Below are 9,504 nucleotides of genomic sequence, written 5' to 3'. Positions count from 1 at the left end.
AACTCTGCAAGGTCTCCACTATTGGTCCAAGCTCAGCAAGATCAGGAACGGTGATTAACAAGCTTGGTGTCAATGGAGGAAACCAGCACTCGTCCTCCAGCAGGGAACACCTTCCGCTTAGCGCTGTTTCCTGGAATAACAAAAAGGAAGTTTGTCAAGCCCTGTGTACAGGATAGGGGTGGGCTTTATAGGCGACTCCTGCCCTGGTGCTCGGATCGTTGCCCCTTGACCTCCTGGGCCTTGTAGTTCTGTCTATCCTGCATAGTTGGAGGTGGCGCCCTCTTTGCTCTTGGACTAAATATGTGTCTCTTACCAAGCCAGGAGGGAGCAGACATCCCATAATCCCCTCTCTGGCTTAGGATCGCAACAGTGATGGTATTGTTTGGTGAAATGTTCAGTAACAACGTACTGTTATAAACTCTGAAAAACCTCAGATATTCACCAGTTTTAGTTATCTCAAGTAACTCTAACTTGTGCTCTAAAGCAACTAATACTCGCACCCCACCATACAAGTTTTCTCATGAATAATTTCACTGCAAATGTTGCAGTGATATTATCAATGATGTCATAGAAGATGTCGTGAGAGGGCGTGAGTTCTAGTTACCTTAGTGAATGAGTTATAGTTACTTGAGATAACTATCACTTGTGAATTTCTGAGGTTTTTAGAGTTTAAAGCATTACATTGTTACTGAACAATTCACTCAACTATGTTACCTTAACCTTTATTTCTTTCAGTGAATTTCTAGTTTTTTTAAAATGTAAAGTGATATTTAATTATCATACATGAATCCAACTGCCCTGCACGACCTACCCCAACCGCTCACGTCCTACCCCCTGCATGCAGCTAACCCCATGCTGCTTATGGCTGCATTGCTGTTAAAGGCAGCCAACCCCAAAACTGGTCCTAAAGTGAGTAGAGCTCATGCCCCATCCATGCACACCCTTGGCGTCTATTATGTAATATCAGTTGTTGCAGCGGTTCTCAGTTGTGTCATAGAACATCAAATGAGTGATGTAATATGTGAGATCATAAGCAGTGCATGGCGAGGGTCCGAGTTATGGTTACATTAGGGCACAAGTTATAGTTACTTGAGAGAACTATAATTGGTGAATTTCCTTGGTTTCATTTGTTTTAAACTGCATGTTTTAACTGACATTTTCACCTAACTTTAACGTCCCTTCAACCCTCATTATCTTCAATGAATTTCTTTTTTTTTTCATGCAAAACAAGATATTATTACCATACCGAATGATAAAGTCACTTCCATCTTTCTTTTCTGTGAATTTCTAGGGTTCTTTCACATAAAGTAATATTTCCTTACTTTATGTAATGCCAACCCAATGTCGTCCATGGCCAAAGGTCATGCGCAGCATGCGGTTCACCACAGGTTCTGGCCTGCAGCCAAGTCCTGACACCAACCTCGCAGAGAGCCATCCCCAAGCAGCGCACAGCTTTCGGCCGTGCACAGCGTGGGGTTGCTCGCAGGGCCTGGCACTGAAATCCCAGCTGGCACACACTGTGGAATATAAAAGGTGCAATTTCAAGTACGGCAGACCTACTGTCTTTGTCAAAGGGTCAAAGTACTAATATAAATCAAGTGTAGCTATTGGCTTTGTGAAGGCGTCAGGATATCAACATATATAAGGCATATATATATTCTTTGTCATTTAATCACCAATAATGATAATAAAATATTTATTTCATTAATTCACACACGTTTATTAAAATTGGTTGTCATAAAAAATAATAATGTTTTATTACAAATAAAGCAAACACAAGGAGATGATGGACGGAGCGCTGACACTTTTCAGACACTTACCCCCAGTCACAGATCTGGGTTGAATCCATCATCATTCTTTAGCTCACTTCGCCACCTCAGTTCAGACCCAGCTGTATGCAAATCAGTCTTGACCCTGTGCCTCATGGTAACAGTCCAGCCCGAACTGCCAAGCCAGGTCTTCCCTGTACTGGAAACAAGCATCCTGGGATCAGTTTCGGGGTCCCAACCCTCATCAGCCAGGCTAGCTTAAGTCCAGTGGCAAAGTGAGCACATCTGGGCATGGGGAGGCATGGTGAGCAAGAGAATAATGGATTTAACCCAGATCTCTTGACTGGAGGTGAATGTTTTGATTTGTTCTGCATTTCGTCCATCAATTGTGTGTCTTTTGCTTATTAAAAATGAGAGCAACAACATGTCTTTGAGTCTATTTTTAAGATTTTTCTGGCTACAAAGTGTAGCCCTCGAACCAATCACAAGGGGGTTTCTAAACTCCAGCTGCAGAGCCTTGAGCCCCAGCTAGATGTGAATTAAACTTTTCCCGAGGTACTGCTGTACTCCAGCTCCCAAAATGTTACAAAAAACATTTGGTTGTGCCACTGTGCCTTATAGGGGCTCCATGAGCTTCCAAAAATGTAAACAAATAACCCTTGCAGGTCATTATGCGGCACTCCTTGTCTGGATTTTAAAAACAATTGTGGGGAACTCATGCCTATTGTTTTATGTTAAAGGTGACGGGGGAGTCCCAGGGCCCTCCCCTGCTCCCCAGTCACCACTGGAGCCAGCTATTTTGTGTTTTTTTGGTGGAGATCCCGGTGCCTATCCAGGACACCCACAAGCTTGTTTTTGCTGGGGGTCCCTTGAGGAGCCCTAGGGACCCCGTGGCCTTTGCCAGCTCCCCTGGAGAGAGCCAGAAATGTATTTTCATTTTTGGGGGGCGCCCAAGTGCACAGTCTGGGCACCCACACTCGTCACTATATTGGAGGCCTTGAGGAGAGCTCCAGGATCCACGCGGCCCCATCCAGCTACCTGGCCAGCACCCTGCAGGGTGCTGACAGGAGCCGGAACCATTCATTGACCCCACCCAAGAGGGACACAGCATTTTACACTGATCCTGTTGAGCGAGTGCGAAGTTCTGTTTTCTGCCTGGGAGAGTGCAGACAGGATATGCCCACACACTTGCAGGTAGAAAACAGCAGTGTCCTGGGGGATGAGGGATGCGGTCCCCGGGATAATATAGCTGTATCAAGCCATGGGGGATATGATCCCTGGGTTTAAAGATCAGGGAGGGAGTACCTTGCATGCCTCTCCCCTTTTGTAAATTATTGGCCTCGGGATGGTGTCCCTGGGGCCTGTTTAAGGTTCAGTCAGGGGGCTATCATGCCCCCCTCCCCTTAAAAATCAATGCAGCCCTGGGGGATGAGGTCTCTGAGGGCTTTAAAAAGGCTTAGGGAGGGGGGCAGTGTACCCTCCTACCCTTTTCTAAATTACTGACCCCAGGGAATTCTGTCCCTGGGGCCTGTTCAAAGCTGAGGGAAGGGCCCAAATGGCCCTCTCTCTTTAAGCATCAATGTAGCGCTGGAGAAAGGGCCCCTGCTACCTGTAAAAGTCTCAAGGAGGTGGGGCACATGCCCTCTCCTGTCGTTAATAAATATACGCCTCCCCTGGACACTCACCTACCCTTGGTGGTTTTTATTTTATAGCTCAGCCTTTAAAATTGTGTACCGCTGATTCATGGATCCACCAGATGTATTTGAATTATAAAAAATAAAAAGTGTTTCGGCCTGGGGGAGGGTTGGGTGTTTCTCTGGGACCACTCACAATACTTATGAGGCCTGCCCCACTTATATCGTTTTTGGAAATATTTTATATAGGACAGGGAACTGAGTCCTCTAGTCCTTGAGTCCTAAGATGGTTGCCATGCCTGTTGGCCAAAAACACTTTTTTTAAACAAAAAATGTACGTTCTCATTATTGGAGACATATGCATTCAAGTTGGTACTGATGCTAGAGTAGGACGCCAATGAAGGAGAATTTTTGATGTTATCGGTATATCGAATACGCAGAGTTGGAACTCTGTATCGCTCTTACCAGGTATTTGAAGGGACAAACATAAACTTGATTGTTGGTTTGTTCATTGAAATGGTATTTCTTGACAAATTTACAATGAACTAAGAACTGATAATTTTACATCTCCCTAATCTTTTGTAGATATTTCTATAGTAGAGGGGAAATATTTACTGATGAAGAAGAAAGATAAAGCTCCAAAATGCTTTGAATTGACAGGTTCAACCAGAATAATACTTTGTAATCTGTTTTTGAAGAAATTATTATAAAGTATTTTAATATCAAAGTTCAAAAATAGGATTTGAGTTTGATTGCAGGAGATGGCAAAAGTTGGAATATCAGACATTACCATGTGGGCCTTTACTAGAGCTGTGCACATTTATAATTGGGGTCATCCACCATGCCTACAGAGGTGGTGCAAAATGTGCCATACCAATGTCACTGGTGATGTTTTGTACTTAAAATAAAGAAACAAAACATATGAATTCCTTCACGTGACTCCAGAACTTCTATCTGCCATGGAAGTCACAATGAGAGCTCATTTGAAGCTTTAAGTCCAGTTAGTGCTCCAGGTGGGTCAGATATATTCTCTCGAATATCTGCCTCTGTCAGTCGAGGTGAATGGATTACAATAATAGACTGTGCTCTGGCAGATGAAGGGTGAAGACCCTGGGACATGGGACCTGTGTGAAGCCCATTGTCTCCCTAAGTGCCCAGGACATGGTCTCACAGGACTGGGAAGGTCACCCTCACCTGCCTGGGTTAAGAAGCTCTGACTGGGCTATGGATCAGAGCTCTGCAGGGCCCTGGGGTGGAATTCCTGCAGCCCTGGCCTTTTTCTTCAGTTCACCTTGTTGCAAAGTGCCTGGGACGAGCAGAATCGCTTTTTCTAAGACACAATGTGACAAGGTGGCAATCCTTTGAGCCCGAGCATTTGGTTTCACATAATGCATTCCTATGGCATGCCTAGATTGCCGGCCTGCAATGGCTGCATCAATAAGGGCTCATTTGACTCTTTGAGACCAGCCAAGGCTCAATGAGGTTGAGTGCATTTGCTCTGATGGATCCCTCTGTCACTTAGTGTCCACGGATTACAAGAAAGGGGAGTAGCCTTCTTCTGGATTAGTAGGGACAGGGTACTTGGGACCTATTGACTTTCGGTCATTCGTCCCAGGGGGTGCCTGCCCTGGCTGCCTTCTAGCCATGCCAGCACTGTACTCTAAATGGTTGGGCACACTTGGTCAATTTAGGGATGGACTGCTTGCCCAGCCTTGGTTGTTTATTCAAGCAAAGAACTTCCAAACGGCCTGAACTGTCCGACTTCAGGGTCTGCCTTTTCTGGAAGTCACCCAGCATAGAGAAGGCTAAGAAGCCTGGCAGTGTGTGTCTATTCAGTGGTCTGACCAGAATCAATGAGATCATGTGGTGCTAGTCCTTGATCCCGCTTGGCAGTCTATTGCCCTTCTCCACCCAACACTGTTTGGCAGCAGCTCGGAATGACTGTTGTGTCCCCAGCACCATTGAACCAACAGGTGTATGAGCACTTTACAAATGACTCCAACATAAGGTAGCATAAGTTAAGATCAGATAAAATAAGATAACATAACATAAAATAACATTCCATTCAGTGGACTGTCCTGTTTCTTACTCAGACTGCAACTTGGCCTGCCTGTTCCTCAGTCCACATCTGTCCATGTGACTGCCCTGTATATTCAGCTTCCTGCAGACAAACAGGGGGCTCCCACAGTAGGCTCTGTGGGGGAGTGAAGGTTGGTTTAGGACGGGCATGAGGCTCCTGCACCCATACAGCACATGCATTTACCTGGTTGATTCTGCCAGTAGCATATGATTATCTCAAAGATGAAGCCATGCATGTATAATTACACATGGCCTGTACAGTGAAACGGCGAATGGCTCATTAAATCAGTTATGGTTCCTTTGATTGTTCCATCTGATACTAGGATAACTGTTGGCTAATACATGCTGAAGACCACTCACCCCCCGGTTGTATGCATGGATCACATGAAGGCCAATCTGGGCTCGTCGGACATCTTTGGCGACTCTAGATAACCTTGGGCCGATTGCACACCCCTGTGACAGTGATGGTACATATGAATGTCTGCTCTATCAACTTTTGATGGTACTTTCTGTGCCTACAATGGTCACTCCAGGTAAGGGTTAATCAGAGCTCAATTCTGGGAGGGCGTCTGAGATACAACTACCAGATCTAAGAAAGGCAGCAGGTGAGCAAATTATCCACTCCAGACTGGGTGGTAGTGATAAAAAATAACAAGACAAGACTCTTTTGAAGCCCTTTATTTGGAATTATTATACTTTAAATCCTTTAATGAGGATCCATTGGAGGGCAAGTCTAGTGCCAGCAGCTGCGGTAATTCCAGCTGCAATAGCGTATATCAAAATTGCTGCAGTTGAGAAGCTCGTAGTTAGATCTTGGGCTTGAAATGGAAGCTCAGTCCGAGCCAAGCTATTGCTGTTTCTGCCCCTGCCTCTTAGTTCCCCCTTGATGTTCTTGGCTGAGTATTCTGGGGGTCCAAAGTGTTTACTCTGAAAATATTTCAGTATTCAAGTTGGCCAGATGCCTGACTGCTTCAGCTAGGCATAATTGAATAGGACCCTGGTTCGATTTTTTTTTAACTTGGGCCATGATTGAGAGGGGGCATTCACATTGGCCATTTGTATTGTCCCGCTGGAGATGAAATTCTTGGGGACATTTGTTTTGTACCACTAGAGATGAAATTGCTGGACTGGTGCAAGATGAACCAAAGAGAAAGCATTTGCCAAGAATGTTTTTATTAATGAAGAACGAAAGAACGAAATTCATCTGTGTTTTTCCCATGAGCCAGTGAGCAGCTTCCGGGAAACCAAAGACATTGGGTCTGGGGGGAGTATGGTTGCAAAGCTGAAATTTATGGTTTAAATCTTTTTATTTGCATTTTGTAACAAAGGCTAACAGAAAGCTTCACATATGTATACCAGTGCTAGTCAAGTCAAGCAACAGTAAATTGCTGTTTATGGAGGAAACCAGCTGTTTAACCACTGCAAATGGCCAAAAAAGAAAACTTACCGTACTAGTACGTGTAGTCCGCCAGTGGAGCAGAATGTTTTGCGTGGCCGAGCCCAGCACAACCACCATCTGGTGACCTAGCTGTGAGTGAAGAGTATATATAAGAGGGTTTGGGAGGCCTAAGAGGATGTAGCTTGGGAAGCGTGGAAGCTGTGTATCGAAGTGTTTATCTATTTTGTCAATGACCTGCCCCCAGTAGGCATGCAGCTGCTCATAGTCCCACAGGAGATGCACCAGTGTGCCCCCCCCGTTGTCCACAGCCCCACCAGAAGTCAGCACTTTGTTGGGGGTCCATCAAGTGGAGGCGGTCAGGTGTGTAGTACCAGTATGTGGTTACCTTGGTCAGATTCTCCATCAGTCCTATACTTCATGCTGAGTGTCGTGCTCTGTAATATATCCCTTCCCATTCTTTGTGGCTGAGGGCCCGACCCAGATCCCGTTCCCAGCGCATGCATTCTGCATTATAAGCATGTGTATGGCCAGTTAAGAGCGTTCTATAAAGATCTAAAATGAGCTTATTGTCGGATGAGTGCGTTAGCAGCCAGCTTTCATATGACATAAGGAAACGTTGTGCGTGTGGTTTTACAAGGGGATGGAGAGCCCAGTGTCGGAGCTGGAGACCGTGGATTCGCTCTGACTCTGGAATCCCATAGTGCAACCGGACCTGGGGAAAAGGGAGGATCCCATTAAGATCAAACAAATGTCCCAGAGACAGGCAACCTGTAGGGTGCCAGCTTACGAAGGAGGAATCACCCATCCCCAGTTCAAATTCAGGGTTATCAGTGAGTGAGGGGAGACGGAAAAGAAGCAAAGCTGAAATTTAAAGAAATTGATGGAAGGGTACCTCTAGGAGTGGATCCTGTAGCTTAATATGGGAAACCTCACACAGCCTGGACACATAAAGGATTGACTGATTCATAGCTCTGCCTTGATTCTGCATGTGGTGGTGCATGGCTGTTCTTAGTTGCTGGAGCGATTTGTGTTTAATTCCGAGAACGAGGCGAGACTCCTCCATTCTAACTAGTGGTATTCAGTGAAACAAGATCAATCAATAGTAAGTCTGTGATGCCCTTAGATTTTAAGGGATGCATGCACGCTACACTGAACGGATCACGTGTGTACCCATAACCGACAGGTACAGATAATTCACTGATCCCCATTCATGATAGGGGATTGCAAATATTTTCAGTGAATAAGGAATTCACAGTAAGCGTGGGTCAAAAGATTGGGTTGATTAAGTCCCTGATCATTGTACACACTGCTTGTCATTATTATCAATTAAATGGTTACTGAGGACCTAGGATCAGCCCCGCTGGTGTCAGCAACAACCCTTGTGCAGCAACAAGAAGACAATCAAGCATTACTACTTGACTATATAGAGGAAGTAAATGTCATAACAAGGTTTCCATAGGTAAACCTGCAGGAGGATCATTAGTGGTGAAGCGACCCAAGCTACTGACGATGACAGCCCAGACACTTGTCTGCCTCACAGACAGAATTCATGGCACAGGCCTGGTCTTCCCCTTGTGCATCCTGGCAGGTGGAGTGATACCCATCCTCTGCGCATGTGAGTGAGGATGGAGCACAGGGTGAGATCCTCTACCCCGGAAACCCAAACAACATGCGAGGTACATGGGTGGGTAACCCTGAGGGTCCGTGGTTTTCGGGACCAGACTCCATTTTGTTTGCATTGCTCGAGACGCCATTTTATGTTGCCCTCACGAAGGCCTTGGAAGTAAACGAACGAACAAAGTTGCATGGGCTTCGTTGTCCATGTACAAATTAACTTGCCCTTTCTGACCTGTGAGTGATTTGCAGGACGCTGACCTCTTCACCTGAAACTGACCCTTCACGAAGCCAATTTCCCTTGGTTTGATTCTTGTCTGAGATTACCAATCAATGTTCAGGACCTCGTTAACTTTTAGTTTCCTTGCACATATCTTATCCTTATCAGCATCTGAATTGTTTCTTTCCTTACGACTTTTCATTACATGGGTAGTGCTTTCAATTATGGGTTTGTCCGGCTTGTGGAAATTGAATTTGGGACATTCCTAATAATTAACTTTTGGGTTGGGTTACTGTAAATTGGGTTTTTGTTAATGTGATACTCAGTTAGAAAATGTGTCCTATTGGTCAGAATTTTGTGCAGTGGGTGTACATTTATAATGAGAATATTGTGTATAAATACTGATGTCTTGCTCTATGAAATTGAACAGCTTCTTGAGTTGTACACCGTGTTGTATTGCTGGGATTACTGTTACTAGCTGCAGCTAATAAATTTGATCTCTGACGCCACCTAGAAGTATTCCGTGTCTCTGTTTGCCAAGACAGGTGAACCCGAAGATTTTGGGCGTGTCCCTGGCGCCGCTGGGTTCTAAGAAAACCCAGTTCTTCAGTTGGCGCCCATCGGTGGGGCCACTTCAGCGGTACCGGTCCAAGCCCGAGGATCGTGAGGAGCCACGTGAGGAAATTCTGGTGGAAGGCCGCCACTTCATTGACCCCTGCATGTCGACGTGGACCAAAGGTTTTTTCTGCGAGGCTTCCCGCTTTCCGACGGCTACGAAGGACTGCTGCC

General features: G+C 45.5%; 1 pseudogene; it reads left to right on the top strand.

Moving 5' to 3' along the window:
- The first annotated feature begins 5,663 nt into the window (after positions 1–5,663).
- On the top strand, positions 5,664–8,363 carry LOC144801215 (18S ribosomal RNA; annotated as a pseudogene).
- Positions 8,364–9,504: the final 1,141 nt, after the last annotated feature.

Source organism: Lissotriton helveticus, chromosome 12 (assembly GCF_964261635.1).
Source record: "Lissotriton helveticus chromosome 12, aLisHel1.1, whole genome shotgun sequence".
Taxonomy (NCBI): domain Eukaryota; kingdom Metazoa; phylum Chordata; class Amphibia; order Caudata; family Salamandridae; genus Lissotriton; species Lissotriton helveticus.
This window is presented reverse-complemented; position numbering and strand designations above follow the sequence as displayed.